We start from the raw sequence: 21,397 nt of genomic DNA, 5'->3' as shown, positions 1-21,397 counted from the left end.
TCTCTGATTTCTCATCCCTTTTGTTCCTCAGAAATAATTGTTTATGCAACACACTTTTTGATCTTTTCCCCCAACTTCTAAGGTCTCCAGTGCTAGACCATTCTGGAATCTCAGGCTGGCAGGGGATTTAGAGGTTGTCTGGTGCTCGGTGTTCTATCAGGGCTGGTGACAGGCTTTTCTATCATGGGCAGGAAGGGAGCTGGTCAGGAGAAAGAGAGACAAGAGAGGGCTCAAGCCGCTCCCCGAGAAGGAACGATATACCAGTCAGTATAGTTTCTTTTTCTTAGCGGTAACTGGTGGTAGAAAATGCTGATCCACCCACACTCCCAGCCCACGTAGGTGTCTCACCAGTGTATCCTAACAGGTCCCCAGCTTCTGCACGACCCTTCCAATGATAGGGTCTTTAGTCCCCCCAGGCTCTTGCTGGAGTTTTTAATCTAACACTCAACTGAGATCTTGTCTTCTCCATCTTGGATTCTCTCCCTCTTGTACCTTACCATACATATCTCCCTCTTCTCTGCAGGCTCACCATGGGCAGACCACATCTGGAAGCATTCTATTGAGCCGGCTCGGCAGGGTGGGAGAGGCTCCCGGCTGCCCTCATGAAGGGTGCTGTGGCTGTGGCTTGCCTGTAGTCTCTTTGACGCTTTGTGTTCTGTGCTATAAATAAATGATTTTGAATGCTTATCTGCTTTCCTCTGTATGCTTTTCAAGTTATTTTTGGGTGACAGGCTTCTTCTGTGTTAGGTGGAACCTGCATTATTGAAGACCATGCGTGCCTTGTCAAAGGAAAATAAGGTCAGAGAGGCTGGGGTGGATGGGTGGTAAGATTCACAGCAGTGATCCTCTTTCTGACACGTCTCAAAAAAGCCTCGGGGTCCTCAGTCTGGCCCAAGCTACACCCACTGATAATCCTCACTAACTTTGCACTTACAGCCATGGCTTTCTTAAAACAAGCAACATTGACTATGCCAGCCACCCTGAAAGCCTGTAGCTCCCTGGTTTGAGAGCCTTGAAGGTGTCACTACTTTGCTCTGATTCAGTTGCTATTGTCACCACTCTGCCTGTGGGATGGAAGGTGGGCTTCTGTCTCCCTCTACTGAGTCCCAGAACACAGGGTACACACTGGTCTCCATTCCCTCCCTCTCCAAACATTCAGTGGCCAGAAGCCAGGGCCAAGGAGAGAGGGGGAGTGAAGGAAATGTGTTGTTCTAACTTGGCCAATTAAGCTGTCTTCTCTTGACCCCAAGTGTCCACAGCAAAAACTCTTCAAAAGAGAAACTGCTTTATTAGAGATCCACTGCTTGGCACACAGCAAGCTTGAGACCACATCCCCCAGAGTCCTGCCTCTCCACTCTGGACTCTTCTCAGTCCTCACCATTTTGCCAGAGGACCCTCCCCAGGCTCTTCTTCCTCAGATGCAGCCCCTCTGTTGCCCAAAAAGCTCCTTGCCAACCTACCCCCATCACCGTCTCTTTCTCACAAATCTTCACTGGCTTCCTCCACGTCTTCAAGCTCTAAAGCCCACCACCAGAGCTTACCTGGAAGGCATGCAGACCTTCAACCCACATCAGTACCTTTCATTCAGTCTAATGAGGGAGGAATTGATTCATCCACCAAAATAGGGTTTGAAAAGCACAGCACCAAGCTGTTCTGTGCTTTAGGAAAACACCTGCTGGAGTTGGAACTCATCCCTTGCTCTCTGGGGAGCTTGCTTCTGCTGACATGCCATGTTTCCCCCACAGAACTGAACTGGAGTTTGAGCTCCTGGCAGCTGGGGTTTGCTTCCAAACCCAAGAAACTCAATTTCTTTCATGTTATTAGATTGGCCACCACCCCACCCCACCCTCACCCCACCCCACCCCTGTGACATGGCTGCCTGGTTTCCTGGAAGGACTCCCTGCTCCCAGTAAGGAGGTCCCACCTCAGTCAGTTTGGACCAGTTGTTTCCTGCCCTCTCCCCTCCCCCTCTGTTCATCATCCAGACCCTTTCTGCTTTTCACCCTCCACTGATTTGCAGCAGGCTCCAATTAATAATTTTAAATGGTCACCAATTTTCCTACAGCCTCAGGCAATAATGGAGATTTAGGTCTAAATTAAAATTTGCTTATTTAAAAGCATTTTGCCTGCTAATGGCTGCTAAAGCACTATCTCTGCATCCAGAGATGGTCTGCATCCAGAGGCATCCTCTTCTGACCTCTTTCCTCTGTCTCCTGGGGGATTAAGGCAGTGGTTCTCAGTGTGGGTGACTGTGAGCCTCATAAAGGCTTGTCTTTTGAATGCTAGCACCTGGGGTGGGTAGGGCTGGTGGGTTTTATTGAGTAGAAATGAGGGATTCTGCTGAACATCCCACAATACCCAGAACTCCTTAGCAACAAGGAACAAGCCCGTTCCTATTGTCAGGAGAACTGAAGAAAGTCTCCACAGAAAATCCTCATCCTTCTGCAGAAATCTTTCCTTGCATGGCCCTGTGTTCTCGGGGAACATATTTCTTCTTCTTGTGGTACTGGGGATCAAACCCAGGGCCTCGTGCATGGTAGTAAAGTGTTTGACCACTCAGCTACATCATCACCCCTCAGAAAAAGCCTTGAGGCTACTGTTTCTATAGCTCTGCAGTGTTATGCATGTTCTAGATCAGTTTTCTTTAGCTCATATACTGCTTGTTGCACTGGACCCAATTGTGGCCTGTTTGTTTATACTGGGCATCTCATTCATGTTACCTAAGCACGCTGGCATTTGCCTGCATTCCTTAGTCCCTAGATCTAATAGTTCATGATCTTTTGAGAAAACCCTGGTTTATGGTTCTCTGGGCTTTCACAGTAAATGCACAAGCTGCTGTGCTAATAAACCGACAATGATCACTTGCATATACTTTGCAGTTTAGAGGATGCTCGTTTGATCCTCCCAACGACCATCCCAGGGCAGGGGCAAAGCAAGGAGGATGGGAGGTAGGGGTCAGGTGAAAGGGTGGGAGGTAGGGGCAAGGTGAGGAGGGTGGGAGGCAAGAGCAAACACTTCTGTGTGTTCACTGGGTTCAGATATTAATTTTTCATACGAATTTCCTAATAGCGGCGTTGAGAAATGACACTCTTAACTTTATAAGCACTCAGAGAAGTGAGCCTAAGGTCACCTCTATCTGCCAATCTATCTGGCATTGGGGAAGGCACCCTCTTGCCCAGGATCAGTTATCTTGACTGTGTTTCAGGTAAAAGACATTATGCCAGGCTGGTTCCAAGGCGCTGCCTTGGATCTACCATGGCATAACTACTGAGCTGCAGCCTTAAGGACCCTGTGCCTCCCAATGGCAAGTCAAGGACTAAGTGGAGACCAGTCATCTTAGGTCCAGCCTGCTGCAATTCATTCTGGCACCTTCTCTATGCATTGCCAAGAGTACAGCTGTCCCATGCGGCAGCCACTGGGCAATTCTTGTTACTGAGCTAGTACTGCCAGGTGGAGATAGAAAGGCTAGGAGCGTGCCTGACCCTGATCCTTCCTGACCGTGATTACTGGTGGTAACAGAATGAAGAAGCCAGAGACCTGGGGGGAAGAGACTAGAAAAGAGGGCAAGGGGAGGGGTCTGAGATGAAAGGAACACAGCTCGAATGGCCACACTGGGGATAAGAGCCAAGGCACCAAGGCAAACAAAAGGCAGCCGTGTGTTTCATTGCAAGCTGTCCAGTGGCCTGTGAAGGGGAATAGATTCCAAGCTTTAAGGAGCTGTAATCCTGCCTGATAGAACAGGCCACACAAAATCTACATATCTCCATGGAGTAATTTATGCTACATTAACTGTGTGCACTTGGACCCTTTGTGCAACCGTGTGTGTCTTGGCATCTGTGTTTTGTGTGAGCAAGCAGGGTGAGCCAAACCCATGGGACTCGTAGATGATTTCTTGCATGGGAAATGATGTACAATACAGGGAAGGGACACTGACCCCCAAATATCTTCCTTACAGGCTTAACCCAAAGCCCAGCATCCTTGAGTATGTCCTGTGAGAATAGACTCATAGGTGTTCAATGTCAACTTGAACCTGTCTTTCAGGTAGGTCACACATTTTAAGATGTTTCTGTAAAGTGCAAAGTCAAACGTTTTCTATTCTTGTCATCATTATCAATAGAGATTGAGTGCCTACATGGTGACTTCCATCTTTTATGATGTAAGAATATGCTGGCATAGAAGATTCTGGTAAAATGGCTGGACTGATAAGTGCATCAGAGATGTTAGTCAGTTTTTTATTGCTGTGGGTAAAAAAGAAAAGAAGAAAGGAAAGGAAACCAGGGGTTTCAAAAGCCCACAGTTTGCTGGCACTGTTGCCTAGGACCTGGAGTAAAGCAGGTTATCACAGTGATGACAACGTGAGACCCAAGACAGTGCTCATTCATGGTATCCAGGAAGCAAAGGGAGAGAGAGAAGGAAGCTTTAGCTTCCCAGGGACACGATGTAGTCCTCAGAGCATGGCCCTAAGGACCCATTTTCTTTTTCAACTACGTCCTTCCTCTTAAGTCTCCATCACCTTGGAATAGTCCATCAGATTATGGATCTATCAATAGAGCAATCCACTGACGATGTCGGAGTCCTTCAGATCCAGACTCCTTCCCCCAAAGCCTCATCTTTGAATGCTGCTACATTGGAAGCAGGTTTTCAGCGCAAGAACCTTTGGGGACCATTTCAGACCCAATTTACAAGAGGGGATGAGCTGGAGAACTTTAGAAGGGGGCTTTGAGTACCAGACTGGGGACTTTTTTTTAAATTAGATTTTTTTATTTACATTTCAAATGTTATCCTAGTTTCCCCTCCAAAAATCCCCTATCCCCTTCTACCTCCCCCTACTCACCAACCTACCCACTATCGCTTCCTGGCCCTGGCATTCCCCTACACTGGGGCATAGACCCTTCACAGGGACCAAGGGCCTCTCCTGCCATTGATGACTGACTAGGCCATCCTCTGCTACATATACAGCTGGAGCCATGAGTCCCACCATGTGTTTTCTTTGATTGGTGGTTTAGTCCCAGGGAGCTCTGGGGGTACTGGTTAGTTCATATTGTTGTTCCTCCTATGGGGTTGCAAATCTCTTCAGGTCCTTGGGTCCTTTCTCCAGGTCCTCCATTGGGGACCCTGTGTTCCGTCCAATGGATTTCTGTGAGCATCCGCTTCTGTATTTCAGACTAGGGACTTTGAACTTGAGCTGACAAGGACTCATAAAGGAATGTGGCTAGGTAAGAACAAACGAGAAAGGTAAACTTTTGGAAGAACAGTTAGGCAACTAGCCTAGAACAGGGAATCTGTAAGATCTAGTGACCACGGTCATTATATCAGTTTTTCGATCTTTCCTGTGTACTCATATGTGTTTTCTACAAAGTTCCATATGCTTTCTCCAACGGTCCTCTTATAACAAACTGTGACTTTGATGGATAAGGAAGAAACTGAGGTTCAGATCCAAGATGTTGATAGGCACCAGGTAGCAGGCTACGAGGGGCCTGGAAAGTCCAGGAGGGCTTCTTGAGACACACAGTAGTAGATAGAGCAGAGAGTGGATCAATGAAGCTAGTGCAGCACAAGAGCCAGAGAAAGGGAGACAGTGGTATGGCCCCAAGCTCTGGACCTCAGCAGTCGCTCCTGGAGGACAATCAAGCCCATTTGCAAGCTCCCTGAATCCACAATGGCTCTGGCGTTTGAGTCAGGGCAGCCGAGGAGACACTGTGTGCGTGTGCAGAAAGGTTATGACTTAATGACAAAGCAAATCTTCATCTTCTCTGCTGATTGGTATGCACAGCTATAAACTGTGATTTAGCCTGAGGTTCTCTTTGCCCTGTGAAGACAGTGAAAGCCCACCACTTCCCCTCTCCCGTGACACATGTTTTACTATGGACTGTAATGAATACAAGGTGTGGGGGCAAGACTCCTTGCTTCCAGCGCTCTCTCTCTCTCTCTCTCTCTCTCTCTCTCTCTCTCTCTCTCTCCCCCCCTCTCTCTGGCAAGATGCCATCCATGTACTCACAGGGCCTTGGGAATGCCACATGATATAAACCATAATAAAATGAAACAGCTTCATTATCTACTAGAGAAAACTGATTAACCTGGTCTACTTTGTATCCTGATGAGCTGTCTCTGAACTGTGTGTCCGTTATCCTGTTCTGTCTGTATTAGGACAACAGTATAAACTGTCTGTGGGTTAATTGGTTTCTTGGAAGGTTTATTCATTTCTTCCTCTCCCCATTCTGAAGGCAGAGCTATTCACACTGAGTCAAAGAGCCGATCGGCTTCTAGTCCACATTTGCAGGCATCAACTTGATGTCCTATCACAGCCAATGCCAATGAGCAGTTTGTTGACGTCCCTTCCGCAGCCTTGTCACCATGGAGCCTCTACCAGGCACAGGGATCACCTCAGGGCACCTGAATTACAGCTACTTTCCCTTGGCTCCTGGAAAGACTGCCTTCCCTTCCTCGGCTTCCCATTCAAATATGCCCTGTCTTCAGGGTTTGGCAAATTAACCATTTCTAGAAAGCTACCTTGAAATAGTTGTACATCCATTCTGATGGTCACTGTAGATCCATCCATCCCAACCCTCTAGTTCTAACCACAAGCTTGTTCTGCATAGTCATTAAGGCCAGAGGTAGAGAGGATGATAGCTCTCTGCTTCCTGGGATCAAAGGATATATATATATAATGTTTTGTCAGTTTGTTTGTGGTCCTTTTTCATTGCTTTTGAGCCCCTTTGCAGGTGTTTCTGCTGCCCCAATTATATCACAATTTCCTTTGAGGCAAGACCCACATCTAATTATCTTCCAGTTCCAATACTTTGTAACGTATTTAGCTCACAGTGGAGTGGGCAGCTGCTGGGAAGGGTTTGCTGCCTCATAAACTTGATGCTGTCAGGTAGAGGTTCTGAGAAAAACTCTGGAGCCAGACCCTGGGGCAAATCCTGCTTCAGTCACTCTCTTACTCATATGAACTGGTCTACCTGTTTCTCTTCTCTCTTCTGTCCCCTTTGCATTTGTCTAAAACAATGGCGTCCTCACTGGCTTCTTACTGAATTGTGTGGTTTAAGACACAGAAAGTACCTAGAAGATGACCTGGAGAGGCAATCAATACATGCTTCCAGAGGTCTTCAAACTCCATAAGCAAACAGCACTACCTTCCTTTGCTCTTGGCATCCTGTTCCTTCTGGATATCCTAAAGATCCTTGGCTGAGGTAGAGAGAGCATGTGGCTAATGGCTCTGGTCTTTCTCTCTTCCAAGAAGAGAGGAGGCCTTCCCTTAAAGACACAGGAACAAGGTCGGGAGACATGGTAGGCTCTCTCACTTGTAGCTCAGTGTGTGACTTTTCTATTGCAGTAACACCATAACCAAGGCAACTTATGGAAGAAAAGAGTTGTTTGGGCTTACAGATCCAGACAGATAAAAGTTTATCATGGCAGGGAATTGGGGCAGCAGGCAGCTGAAATGGCAGCAGGATCAGCTGAGAGCTCACATCTCAAAACACAATGGGGGAAACAGAGAGCAAGGTAGGAATAGTTCATGGCTTTTGAAACCTCAAAGACAGCCTTCCTCCAGCAAGGTCACATCTTCAAAACCTACCTGAACAGTGATACCAACTGGAGACCAAGTATTCAAATCCACAGCTTATGGGGGACATTCCATTCAAATGAACACAGCCCTCTAGATCTGGAGCCTCCTGTCCATTGTTGCTATTCCCATTTCTACTCTTTCTCCCTATACCTCCCCCTGAGTCTGCCCTACCAGTGGCAATAAAAATTTTCATTTTTCGAAAAGAAAAGAACCATGATTCAGCAACAGTGGTCCCAGGACATGATTGAAATTCCCAGCAGATAGTTGTTGCCAAAACATTTCTCTTTATATAACAATTTAATCAAACAGAGGTGTGATGAGCAGCGAGGCGGCCATTAAACAAGGCTGTTAATTCAACAGTGGAATCGGCTCCTGCTGATGGATGTGGTGTAGGCATGGCCGTTTGCTAGAAATTAAAGCAGAACCAAAATCCATTTGCTGCCTGGTGGCATGGAGCGCTGTTGTTACAGCTCAGCACAGCCACTTCCCCAGGCATCGTGAAGCTGACATATGTAAAGCAGCCGTTTCTCCTGCACCAGCTGTAATTCAGAGAAAATGCCACTTTACATGCTTTCTCCATGGCTGTGGACAATTGGCCTCAGAGATACTTGGTTTTCCTGAAGCCACACGTTGGAGGCAGCAGGAAGAAAGGCAGAAGAAGAAGATGAGGACAGGAAAGGCTTGCCACTTCTGGGGAGTGAGAGGAGGCTAGCTTTTCCTGCTCTGTGTGCTTGGAATAACTGTCCATCCCATAATACCAAAGTGGTCCCCCAACTCTTCCACCAGAGCCTTCCCTGTGAACCTCTCCTGCTATTGTTACTATGAAGGGTCAGGGAGGGAGGAATGCCAACTGAGCAAGAGGGACACAGCTCAGGTAGGTCTCAGCAACCGACCTGGAAAGGTGAGGAAACTATTATTGCCATATTGGGGCAGGGTGGCCCTTGTATGTTCTCATGCACACAGATGCCTGATCTAATTGCAGGTACTCCAGGAGGGGTCTTGTCTACTTCTCAGCACATTCCCTACCTTCAAAAAGCACAGCAGGGGGCTGTCTCTTTATCTCTGTGCCTGGAATGGAGAAAATTCCACTTGTCATGCAGAAGGCTTTGAGTTGGATACCCAGCTACACACACACACACACACACACACACACACACACACAAGCAGAGTCTTGCCTATTACTTGTCTTCATATCACTCAGCACTGAAGCACTGCTGAGCACACAATGGGTTTGCTTTATGATGAAGTGAATGGATGTGTGAACGAAGCAGAATTTTCAAGCATGCATTTTTTTCTCTCTGTAAGATTCCCACTCAGCATCACCCTAGGGTTCCCTCAAACATTCAGAGCCTTTAATACATTTTAAATCCAATTTGACAGAAGCTGCCTATCTCCTTTCTCTCTGAACACAATCAGGTTTGTATGCAACTCTGTAGAGTGGCCTGATTTCATCAAGTAATAGGTTCTTGTCCTTAAGTTCTTGGTGGAATTTCCATGTTTAGAAGCACAAGCAAGACATCCCCCTCTGTACCTCTGCGTGCTTCAGGTGAGGGTGGGGTGTGCTGTCCGGGTCCTCCAGCCCAGAGTACAAAGCGCCAGCTGAAGGGCAGACTTTCAAAGGGTTGTCCATTGCCACACGGTCAGCAGCTTCGTGAGCTTCGGCACAGGGCCTGGAAGACTCTAGAAACACAACAAAACAGAAAGGGAAGGCTGTCAGCATTGCCTCCCCTGCTGAAGAATCAAATGTCCATTGTAAGAGTCTATTAGGAGCCACTCATTAAACCAGAGGCAACTGTATCACTTGCAAACAACAATTCATTAGTTTAAATGGACCTGAATGTCATTCTCATCCAAGGACCCACAAGACAATTAATTACAGTGCAAAGCTGAAAGAAAAGGAAAGCAGGGCATGGTTTATAAGCTAGACAAGTTTTCTCCAGGTTTCACAAATTTAAAATGAAGAACAACACCAGCAGATATGGAATCCACAGAGACCCTGCAGGGAGATTTTGTATGGTAGGCCATCTCACTTTGTGTTTGTCCATCTCACTTCCTCCTCTAAGAATCATGCTCCCTGCTGCCCCCCACCTCCCGGAGTCAGTTATTGTGCTGAGTGTTTAGTGAAGGGCCAGGCACTGGAAATATCTTCAAGCCAGAGAGCTCTCAGGAAACTCTGATGGCTTTTCTGTACCCTCTCGTGTCCCAAATACTCTTCCAGTATGAATGGCTAGTATTTACCCTAGACACTTCACGCTCCGAAATGCATCTGCCCATGGGAGAGATAACACAACAAACTATTTCAGCTGATCTTGATGATTAAATAATCATCTAAATGGTTCCTTGATTCCACATAGAAGACAAAGGGAGAACACTAGGTGAAATATGCAATTGTGAAGAAATCAAAGGAAAGTTGGTGAGTCCTGCATACCTGACCTGTGAACCCTCCACCCTCCTCTTCCCCATCCCCACTGTCTGAGGATATGCACTCTTCCTTTCTAGGCTCAGCCAGGGTCTCTAACTTGCTTAGGCATTAGCAATGTCGGGTACCCACCTAGCTACTCCCAGAGAGTTTTCAGGAGTTCCCTGGGAGAACCGGATGTCTAAACTCAGCAACTGGCACTCACCTTGCTACTGAAAAGGTGCTCTGTGGTGCTGGAGAGAGACCACAAGGTTCGGCCTTGGATTCGGGTTTCATGACTCTACCTGAGAAAGTCCTGTCCTTTGCTGTGGACTTGATGCCAGAAGGCACAGGTTCTAAGGTCATCTTTGAGTGTGGTGCTTTGGAGAAACAAGAGGGATGTACTGTAAATACAGCAGAGTGACAGGTAGGAAATGACACTGTGCAGGCAGGGAAAGGCCAGCTTCCAATAATAGCATATCCCAGAAAGGGCTTTGTAAGTCATACAGTGGCATGTATTAATACAGTCCAGGCCCTAAAACAACTTTTCTGGCATTGGTGGGACCCCAGGAGTCATGTGATGCCCCCTGTCAGGTGGGGAGTGACCTGTTCTCTTCCATGCCCGTTTCTCACCCATAGGAGCATATTCCTCATCTCCCTCTCTGTCTTAGGAAACTTGCAGGTCCCCAGTTAAGCTCTCATCTTTGAACTCTGGACTTCAGCCTTCATAACACCAGTATGTTTGGTGCACCTCAGAGATGTCTTAAAATGGGAATATTATAAGCTTAGCCCATGTCCTTTCCACTTCGGCCTTGTGTCCTTCCCCCCCCACCCCACCCCCACCCCCAGGTTGTATCCTCAGACAGCATTTACTCTCCCTTCAGTTGTTCTGTCCAGAGACAGGCACCATCCAACTCTACCCCACATTTCCCACGTCCAAACTATCACCCTCTCCTGTCCATTTGGACTCCTTCATATTTCCCAGAATCCACTGCTTCCCATCCTCACTCACTACCCAAACCTTGGCAACAGCCTGCTTATGTGTCTTTCAACTGAAATTTCAACATACATCTTGCTAACGCTTCAAGAGAACCTTTGAAAACCTCCATGAATTACCTCTACACTTCTGATTCAGAAAAGATTTTCAGTGCCCCCACCACCACCTCCCTGGTGCTCTTAGGATGAAATGGGACATTTCTACTGTGACCTACAGGCATCCCCATCTTGATCTCTGCCTCCTGCTCTGGAGTTTCCACTTGGCATTCTCTGCCTCACTCTCAGGCAGCAGCCATACTGTCCTCCAGCCTCCCTGCTGAGCCGTTCCAGTACACACTGTTTCCCTGCTAGTCTCTGCAATCTAAAGGCACAAAGACAGCAGAGCCTGTGTTCCCTGAGTGCCTAATGAGGACTCCACACACATTCAGGGAGTAAGCACTGTGAAGCATGGGCTGCGGTTTTGAGTGAGGCCGGAACCCTTCCAAAAGCTCTCTTTTCTGCAAGATCGTCTCCTGAATAACCGTCCCCAAGAAAACAAATAGAAAGTTGATTGGATTATATAAGAACACCTTCCCATGTGAATTGCTGAATAAGGAAGAAAGTGAGGGTCCTAACTTCCAAGTACAATGTGAAAGCCAGGGCCCTGGGTGGGAAGTGAGAGCCTCAGCCAGCCTTGACCCTTGGCAGGTCTTCAAAACTCTAAGACCTTGAAGCTTCAAAATCTAAGTTCACTCACAAAGAGGAAGTTAATGCTACACATTAATAAAGCTAAGAAAACTAAGGAGCTGTAGCTCAGTGAAAGACTAGATTGAAAACAAGGCTCTCTGTGCCCTCACTCTGGGGGAATGAATAGGCTCCATCCCAGTGTACTTGTGAGGAAAATGTAAGGCAAATCCCAATAAAGGGACAGTCTGTGGACTGCCTCAACAATAACATTGCAAATGATGAAGGTAGGACTGAGGTGTGGCTCAGTGGTAGAGTGCTTGCCTGGTATAGCCCCTGGGTTCTACATGCAGTACTATGAGCAATACCAATGGCAAGCATATATACATACCTACAAGCAGAAGGTGCATCCAGTAGCCTAGATGGGGGCCTGAGACAGGAAAAGGACATGTAAAAACTAAAAAAAAAAAAAAAAAAAATCATAGTAAATCATAGGCATTGGATAATATTAATCTATCTACAGTGGTCCTTAGTTGTAACAAATGTACCGCACGGATGTGAGATGTTTAAAAGATGTTTGAAAGAGAGGGAGGGACTAAGCGTGGCGTGTATAAGATTCTGAACTGCTTCTTTAACCTTGCCTAGAAAATCTAGAAGAGCAATTGTATGAAAAGCAAACCCATTATAAAGAAGGGGACGATAGGAAACTGGTAAGCCTCAACTTGATTTTGGAAAGAGGGCAATGTTTTTCACTGAGATTCATAACCGTTCACTGCGACTGCGGTCTGAATCAGCAGACAAACGGTTTAATTGTGCATGGCCTCGGGTTGTTATAACTTCCAAACACCTGGCAGATACCAATACAAATTTTCTCTGGGAAAACAAATATATAGTTTCTCCTGAGGCCTGTACTGATTTCTTCAGATGAAAATTCAAAGAAGATGAAATTATCATTAGAAGTTTCAGAACATATAAGGGTACAAATTGTCATAAGTGAAATTCAGCAGAAATAAAAGATAGTAGAATCAGAACGCCAAACATTTCAGAAATAGAATATGAGTATTTAGACGCTTCCACATATAACAAAAAGCTTTGCAATAATGAGCAGAGGAAAAAAAAAGACTATAAAATTACTAAATAAATAGAACCACAGTGGGAAACAGAGCTGATGATTCAACCATCAGGTAGACAGGCGGGGGGCAGGGGCGGGGGCAAAAGGGTTGAAGGAGGGATCTGATTTGAAAGAAAAATTCAGAATATGACCCAGGAAATTAGATAAACATTCTAGAACACAGGAGGAAATGTAAGGTGTAGTAAGAAAAGTTCACAGGAGGAGAAAACAAGAAGAAACAGCAGCGAAAGACTTTCTGAGTGGGAGTTCCTCCCAACTGTGCCTGGCCAGCCAGCCCAGTGCCTGGGGCTGAATGCAGTGCTGGACAAGGTATGCGAACTGAAATCCTCACCCAGAAAGAGCATTGCAAATCCACAAAGCACAAAAGACTAAACAAACAACAAAGCAAAACAAAAACAAAAACGAAACAAACAGCAACAAAACCCCACCCCACAGAAGAAATGTCAAAACTCTCCTGTGAAGACAAAGAACAAAATCGGATTTGGCTTTGAAGGGGTGTATGGCGACTGAAGGAGCCACCTTCACTGCTTACTATTTATTTTAAAGGAACCAGGTGAAATTACATAAGTATTCACTTTGCAGAAAAATCATGGTATGACTTATGCCCACTGGCATAACAAATACACTCTATTTTTTAAATACTAGAAAGAAAAGACATTATATTCAAGGAGTGGTAATTAGGCTAGTGACTGTCTTTTCAGCAGCAATCGTGGAAGCCAAATAGTTGAATTATACGTTCAGTGTACCAGGAGAATGACTTGACTTTCATTCCCACTGAAATCATCTTTTGAGGCTGAGGCTGAGCAGAACACACTTCCGGATAAGAAACTGTCACGAAGAGATGCTAAAGAATAAGTGCACATTAAACAGAAGAGGAAAAACCTCCAAAGGAAAGTCTAAAGAAAGAAGGAATGATGGGATAATATGCTAGAAATGTAGAGGAAAAGAAAAATAGAACAAAGCAACTATAGTCGCATCTAAATTGTGACTTACAAATGGCTGTAACTCAAAGTACTAGACTGGAAAGAGGGACACCATTGTACTGTGTACGTTAGAACACCTAGGTAAACCACTAAAGAACAAACATATAAATCAGTTTTCAAATGACTGAAAGAAGAGAAGTCCATCAACTCCAGTGACATCATCAAGGAAGCAGAAAACAACAGAAAATAGAAGAGGCAGGACAAAAAATAGCATAAGATAAAATGGCAAAAATTAACATAAAAACATCAGCAGTCACAGTAAAAAAAAATTAGGCTAAATTTTACTTTAATCTAACCAAATTGTTTTAATAAAGTGAGGCCAAAAATTGGAGGTAAATGCTTGAAAACATGAGAAAAAAAGATAACACCAGGAAAGAACAATTAAAAGCCAGCAAGGCTAGAGTAAGTATATTAAGTCAAATACTGTATATAGCAAAAGAGTAAGTAATATAAGGACTATTAGGCAATAATAAGGCATATTAGGCATATTTCCAGAAAGATTCAATAATTCTAAATTTCTATGCTTTTAATAAGTCTTAAAATCCACAGAGCAAAACGTGATGGAGTTGCTATATATTGACAAATCTATAATCAAATATGAGATTTTGACACATTCTTTTGAGTAATTAATAGATCTGGAAAAGAGAATAACCAGATACAACCGAGCAATACAGCTTTCAGATTTACATAACAGACACAAACCCACTGAATGGGAGGATGCTCTTCCCAAGAACCAGTGGAGAGTTACAAAAACCGCCGACTAGCTGCTGAACCACAAGCAAGTCTCATATGCCACTGTACTATTCGGGAATTATACAATTCATTTGGAAATGAATAGCAAAAAGGAAACAGTGACAAAGAATAGATAAATCTGAAGTAGGGTGGTAACAAAATGAAAACACAGCTTAATAACTTATGGGTAGAAAAAAATCAATAATGAAAATTAAAATTTAGAACTGATTGGTAACAAAAGTGCCATGTGTCAAAAATCTGTGGGGTGCTGTAGAGTTTTAATTTTTAATAAAACCCAGTTATGTTATGTTATGTTATGTTATGTTATGTTATGTTATGTGGGATATGGGGCTACTTCTGTTTGTCCACAGCCAACAATTGTGATTGTCTCATGCTCTCACAGGGGTGTGATTTTTGCCAGCTTCAGATAGTTTAATTCTAGGGACTCTGGAGGGGACGGTATAAATGGGAGAGCACTGAGAGGGCCTGTGGTCCCTGTGGCAGCTGCTGGTCCTTGCTGATTCTGGTCCTTGCTGTTGCATTTGCTAGATTGCTGGTTTGCTATAGCTGGATTGCTGGATATTCTGATATGAAGATTGGACTTGCCCCTAGGAACCCAATGCCCCTATATAGCAAGACCTCTAATCAGCAAGAAATAATCTAAAGATGTTGTACTGGCTAGTTTTGTGTCAACTTGACACAGCTGGAGTTATCACAGAAAAAGGAGCTTCAGTTGAGGAAATGCCTCCATGAGATCCAACTGTAAGGCATTTTCTCAATTAGTGATCAAGGGGGAAAGGCCCCTTGTGGGTAGGACCATCTCTGGGCTGGTAATCTTGGTTCTATAAGAGAGCAGGCTGAGCAAGCCAGGGGAAGCAAGCCAGTAAAGAACATCCCTCCATGGCCTCTGCATCAGCTTCTGCATCCTGACCTGTTTGAGTTCCAGTCCTGACTTCCTTGGTGATAAACAGCAGTATGGAATTGTAAGCTGAATAAACCCTTTCCTCCCCAACTTGCTTCTTGGTCATGAGGTTTGTGCAGGAATAGAAAACCTGACTAAGACAGATGTCTATACCCCTTCTCCCCTCTAACCTTCTTTTTCTCCTATCCAGTCGATATAAACACCCAATCAAATAGAAAAAAATAAGTAAAAACAGTGCAGCTAACTTAGTAATTAGAGTCAAGTTTGTAGTCTCATAACTTGGAAAAGGCAAAAAGGTTAACAATGAATTATCTTCTGCTTCCAACATCAGCAACAAGAACATTGTATTAACTCCCCTCTCCCCTCTGAAAAACTGATTTACAGGAGAAACCTATCCTCTAATGAATGATTTCAAAGCTGTCATGGAGCTGGCATTGGGAATTCACGATCTCACACCAATGCTCTGAGTGTCCCGTGGCCCCTACGGCAGGCAGAGCAGAATTTAAAGCTAGCATTGCTCCCCTTCACCAAACCTGGCTAATAATTCAACTGCCCATGTGACATCTGACAACCGGAGCCTTGTCCTGGCTGTGTCGGTTAACTGGTCCTCTGGAAGTGTTAAATGCATGCGCTGGCACTTGAGTCCAAGCAGAATGGATACATCCTTTTAGTCTCTTTACTCTTAGTGGGATTTTAAATGAACAAACAGGCAAACATCTACCAGAAAGCCAGGGACAGTGAGAAAGCTTCCATGCAAAGTGAGTGTCAGCACAGAGCCTCTCTGGAGGACATAATAACACACATAGGAACATTCCCGAGGACACCATTTGTCAGAGAGAAACAATTCCTCCCCAAACAAAAGGAAAATGGAAACCAAAGTCCTAAAGCCAGGAGCCCTGCAGTTTATATTGATTAAGCAAAGAGAAGTGTTTTCCCCAGGGGCAGGCCCAGCAGATGGCAGCCTGGTAGAGCCAGCAGACACCCCCTCTCTTCCAACTTCAGGGGAGCCCTGCCCCTCGCACACTCTTCCAGCTATGAATCTCTGTAGAATTCATTTAAGTATTTTAACTCCAAGGGAGTAAAATTAGCCCATATGTTTAGGCTAGCCACAAGCACATCACCAAAAATTAAATAAATAAGACAAGCGTTGGGTGGGGGGAGTAGAGAACCAAACAACAGAATTAACTAAGCTTTGAGTGAGTGTCTAATAAACTTGACATTTTTAACAGGCATGTCGAAACTGTCCCTGCCACGTGCTGGTGACAGTGATAATAATTGAATGCAGAAGGGATAGAAATCTATTAATAATAGTGACAGCAACCAAAGCAGTCGAGAGTTTTAACATTCTGATTTCTGATTGAAATGCAAGGCCAGTAGCAACTCCTCACATAGATCACTGTAGCCTTGTACCTACGGAAGCTGTGGAGGAGGCTATGAGCTGCCGTAGGGAAGAGTCACCAGGGCTGCTCTCAGGGGACCTGGAGCCATAGGCCCCACAAGTTAAGGTTTCAGGAACAGGCCCTCTGGGATGCAGTGTAGCCTTTCTGTGGGGAATCTGCCCTGTATCAGCATAGAGTCTTAAGGCAATCACCATAGAACCTCTTGGTTGAGGACCAGTGCATGGTGGGATTACTCCAGCCTAGTCCAGGTTCTAAAAGAAATTGAAAATCCTGTTTCTTAAAGTATGAATGTTGTGTAGCACTATCTATGTCAAGTCTCAAAACATCTTCTATTAGTTCCAGAATAAACCTGTTTCCACTGAACAGTATCTTTCTCCTCCTTCCTGACACCCCTGGGGACCCATTGGTCTATTTTCTGTCTCTGGGTTTGCCTATTTGGACAGTTTATATAGAATGAAATTATAAAGTGTGTGATCTTGTGTGGGTGTGTGTCCACTTCTTTCACTTAGCCCGTTTTCAAGATCCATCTACACTACAGCGTGCATTCACATCTTATCCCTTAATATGCCTCCCTAACATTCCATTATATGCTTACCATGTTCTGTGTATCTGTTTATCAGTTGGTGTTAAGGCCACCTTTGGGAGGTGCCCTGGGCCCATAGTAGATAAAAGGCCACATGACTCAGTCAGTAAGGTGCTTGGTATGTTACATGTCAAATGCCTGGCACCCACATAAAAGTTCGGCAGCGTGGCATATATCTGTAACCTCGGAGCTGGGTTTGAGGAGGCAGCTACATCCTTGGAGTTCACTATCTAGCCAGACTAGCCAAAGCAATGGGCTTCAATGGGTAGAGGGTGATAGAGGAAGACATTGGATACTAACCTCTGGTCTCCATATGTGTCTATGGATACACACACACACACACACACACATACACACACACACACACACACCACAATCACCACCACCACCACCACCACCACCCAAAAGTAATAATAACTAAACCAGAGAGAGAATATTAGGCTCAAATTCTTTAAGCTCAGGAAAGGGATAATGGACAATAGGTGGGTGGGTGGATGGATGAATGCATAGGTGGGTAGAAAAAAAATGGGTGACTAGCTTCATTAAATAAAAGAATATTAAATTTAAAGTTTAGAAAGCCAGGCTCCATCTTGGTCATGCTGAAGTTCTGTGAATACAAATCACTTCTCTACAGGCCTTTGTTCTCTCACATAAAAAGGAGGCCAACAGGCAAACTTGTTTCTTGTGATCCTAAGACCCCTCTCCCAGCCTCTCTGGGAGAGCCTTGGCTAACTGCTGAGTGACACGAGAGGCTCCTCACAGGCAGATAAGTGGGCAAGCTGACTTACAGACAGATTCACCCAACGTGAGTGCCCATAGTTGCTTCCCAACTTGGGCTGGGCTCATCCAAAATCTTCCTCTTGATTGCACCAAGCCGCCTGTCTTCTCTTGCTCCTCCCCCTTGCCACTGTCCCCAGGGCCACCCCTTATTCACTGACACACAGCATACTTTCTTACCCTCTGCAGTTGTCTCCACTATAACCTTTTTGTTTTCTCAAATGTGTGGTTTTACACTTCTTGCAAAACCATCGAGGCCACAGCCTAGCCTCCTGAGTCTGTTCTCTCGGCTCCCTGCTAGTGAAGCCAATTCCCAGCCCAGATCCCAGCAACATCAGGCACTTGTAAGTTATTTTATCAACAAACTTGTATGCAGCAAGTTGCCATGGAAATAGAAAACTGACTGTTGGCATTGGTATCTTGAAAATAAAGTGTGAGCCAAGCTGAAAAATACCAGAGGTAGGGGAGGGAGAGGCAGATGAAGAGAGAGAGGAAAGACTTCCTTGGAAAAGGTGAGATGATTCTTGCATTTCCCCTGGAGAAATTCTAGATGGTCATGAAGGAAGAGAAAGCCTCCAGGTCCCATTTGTGACCAATATTTATACCCGGCTGTGGAGTAAAGGTACTCAGAGAGGCTGCCCACGATCTCCCTCGTAATGAAGATTAAAACCAGCAATTAAGTTAGACCTGGTAATCTGACCAATTACTATGCATCTTTCCAGAGCAGGAGGCAAGATGCTGGGCCCTGGGCTGACCTCATAGATCACCGTGACAGCAACAAACCAGGGGTGGTAAGGCCATTTGGCTCCTAGCATTTTCTTGTGGGTGTTCTTCCTTGTGACCCACAAATAGATTCTTTGAGGCCTGCACCCTAGGGTGATCCTGAGAGACCTTCTAGTGCAGTGATTCTCAGTCTTCCTAATGCTGATACCCGTTATATTCCTCATGTCGTGATGACCCCTCCAACTACTTCATAACTCTGCTACTTCGTAACTCTGTTTTGCTACTGTTATGAATCATAGTGTAGATATCTGTGTTTTTGGATGGTCTGAGGTGACCCCTGTGAAAGCAGTTGAGAGCTGCTGTCCTAGGGGAAGCCTCCTCCTTTTAGGCAGTCTGTAATGAAGTTCCCAGGCTTGTCCCCAACTAGTTTCGTATGCATGATCCGTTTGATCAAAGAGGCAGACCCAACATGGTGCCTGCGAGAGCAGAGACTGACTGGCTCCGTCTGTGTACTGTCGCTATCACTTTTGCTAGTCCAGGCCTAGGACTTCCTGTCTAGAGTCCCCTGTGTCCTTTGTGGCTGAAGACCTAGGAGGATGTAACCAACACCAGTGTCAGTACTTAACTATGCATGCATTTCTTCCTCTGAGTTCCCTGCCCTCTAGGAGGCTCTTTGCAGGGAAGTGGCTCCTCTGGGGCAGCCAGATGTCTCCTGTGTGCCCATAAGTGGCACTGGAAGAGAGCAGTAGATGCTGCAAAGAGGTGGAAAAGGAAGTGCCAGGGAGCTGTCATGGTCTGAGGTTGTAGGGAGAGAAGTTTCTTCCTGTCCTAACAACAGGCATGCTCACCTAGGAACCCTGCAGGATCCTATGGTTAGTCATTTATCCAACGTTTGTCTCCACCTTAAAAAAAAAATCCTCACTCTCTCAGTGGTTGGGGCAGCTTCATGTTCTATTAGAGGACCTTTGGGTTTCCTGGGAAAAATCAATATCAGGGGTTCTTCCCAGAGACTTAGAAATCATATCTAGAAGACAGGTTCCTTGTGGCTGGCACCAGGCGTAGAGGTTGTTGGGTGGTGTGGGCAACAGGAGCTGGGGGATGAGAATGCTCTGCCTGTGTCTCTGCTAGCATCAGTGAGGACTCAGCCCCTCACTTGCCCTCATGTGATAAGCTTTCTCAACTGTTGGCCTGGCCCAGGCTTCTCAGGACCAGAGGACATACAGATCTCTGAGAGTACCCCACATGGTATCAAAGATTTAGCCCCCAGCCCCCAGTGGCACCTTGCCTGGTGGACTGAAGGAGATACAGACTCTAAGGAATGTTTAGCTAATAGGCTTTGTGTCTTTTGGGGAAAAAATCAGTTTCTCTCTCTGGGCTTCTTAATTATTTCTAATATAGGAGAGTAGGCTGGCTAATCTTGGAGGCGTTTGTGAATTTAGAGAATCTATGACTCTATTTAACGGGGTTTACTCTAGGAAACCTTCTCAAGCTGATCCTGATCTATTTCCTCTCACCCACAAATTGCCAGCAGTTAATTGTTGTGTGAGAGATGGGCCCCAACGTAGACGCTCACTGATGCACTCAACAGTTGCTAATGGGGCATTTACATATGCTGGACACTCACCTACAGGATGATTTTCAGAAGACGTTTGCCTGCAGAGTCGACAGTCCACTGAAGGGCAGCAAAAAGAAACAAGTGGAGATGTAAGCAGTAGTTCTCACAGTAAACTCATTGTCTAGGAAACAGATGCAGGATAAGGCTAGTTAGTATCTTCTTATACTGGGGGTGGAGGAGGACTCTGCCCAGTGACTGGGGAAGAACTCTCTGTGTAGGGGATGTGAGCAGAGATCTGAAGGATCAAGAGGGCAGATGGGTAGAAGGAAACTAGATAGGGAAGAAGGGGAGACAAAAGCATCATCTCACATCATCCCAAGTCCCAGTGTGCTGCAGGGGCCAGGGAAGGCCTTGGGCTTCATTCAAACTTTACTTTGAAAAGCACTCTTAGAGGGCAACCTTGCCCCTCTACTGCCTCACCTGAGCCTGGACTTCGTGAACTCAACTTATTCCTTGTGTTTGATCGGTGCATTCACCCTTTTCAAGCCACAAGTGTCATTTGTGTGATAATAATTTTAAACCCAGAACTTTCTTCAGCGGCTGAGGGGAACACTGGAGGGGTGAGTGTACCTGCTTTTCCAGAAGCCACGCTGCCTCTCCTGCTCCTTCAGCATCTCTCAGATATTAGGAGCGTGAATCCCTTGCTTGATGAAACCCTTCCCTCCCACTCCAGGACCAGACCAGAGGCAGTGAGACTGCCTCCACTAGCATAAATGGCCTCTGTTTCTGTAAAGAGCCACACAGGGCAGAGTGACTTGGAAGCAAAGGTGGAGGAACATTTGAACCACAAGTCTGCAGGGACCCCCTTGCAGCTCAGCAGAGCTCGGTGACTGGGGACAGGCTGGGGAGCTGCCTGCAAATGTGATGGTACAAGAAGCCATTTGAAGTTTTATTTTACAAAAC

At 45.6% G+C, this 21,397-nt stretch overlaps 1 long non-coding RNA gene across 2 annotated transcripts; it reads right to left on the bottom strand.

Moving 5' to 3' along the window:
* Positions 1 to 7,858: 7,858 nt before the first annotated feature.
* On the bottom strand, positions 7,859 to 21,152 carry Gm34837. Of its 2 annotated transcripts, XR_375940.1 has the most exons (5): positions 21,065 to 21,152; positions 20,504 to 20,551; positions 12,019 to 12,084; positions 10,195 to 10,348; positions 7,859 to 9,250 (listed from the first exon to the last, which is right to left on the bottom strand). It is a non-coding gene; the product is annotated as a predicted gene, 34837 (long non-coding RNA). The 2 variants fall into 2 exon arrangements; XR_867546.1 differs by lacking the exon at positions 21,065 to 21,152 and having other exon boundaries at positions 20,504 to 20,603.
* Between the last annotated feature and the right edge of the window lie 245 nt (positions 21,153 to 21,397).

The sequence above is a fragment of the Mus musculus genome, chromosome 3, assembly GCF_000001635.26.
Source record: "Mus musculus strain C57BL/6J chromosome 3, GRCm38.p6 C57BL/6J".
Taxonomy (NCBI): Eukaryota; Metazoa; Chordata; class Mammalia; order Rodentia; family Muridae; genus Mus; species Mus musculus.
The sequence above is the reverse complement of the archived record's forward strand: the minus strand, read 5'-3'. Positions and strand labels throughout refer to the sequence as shown.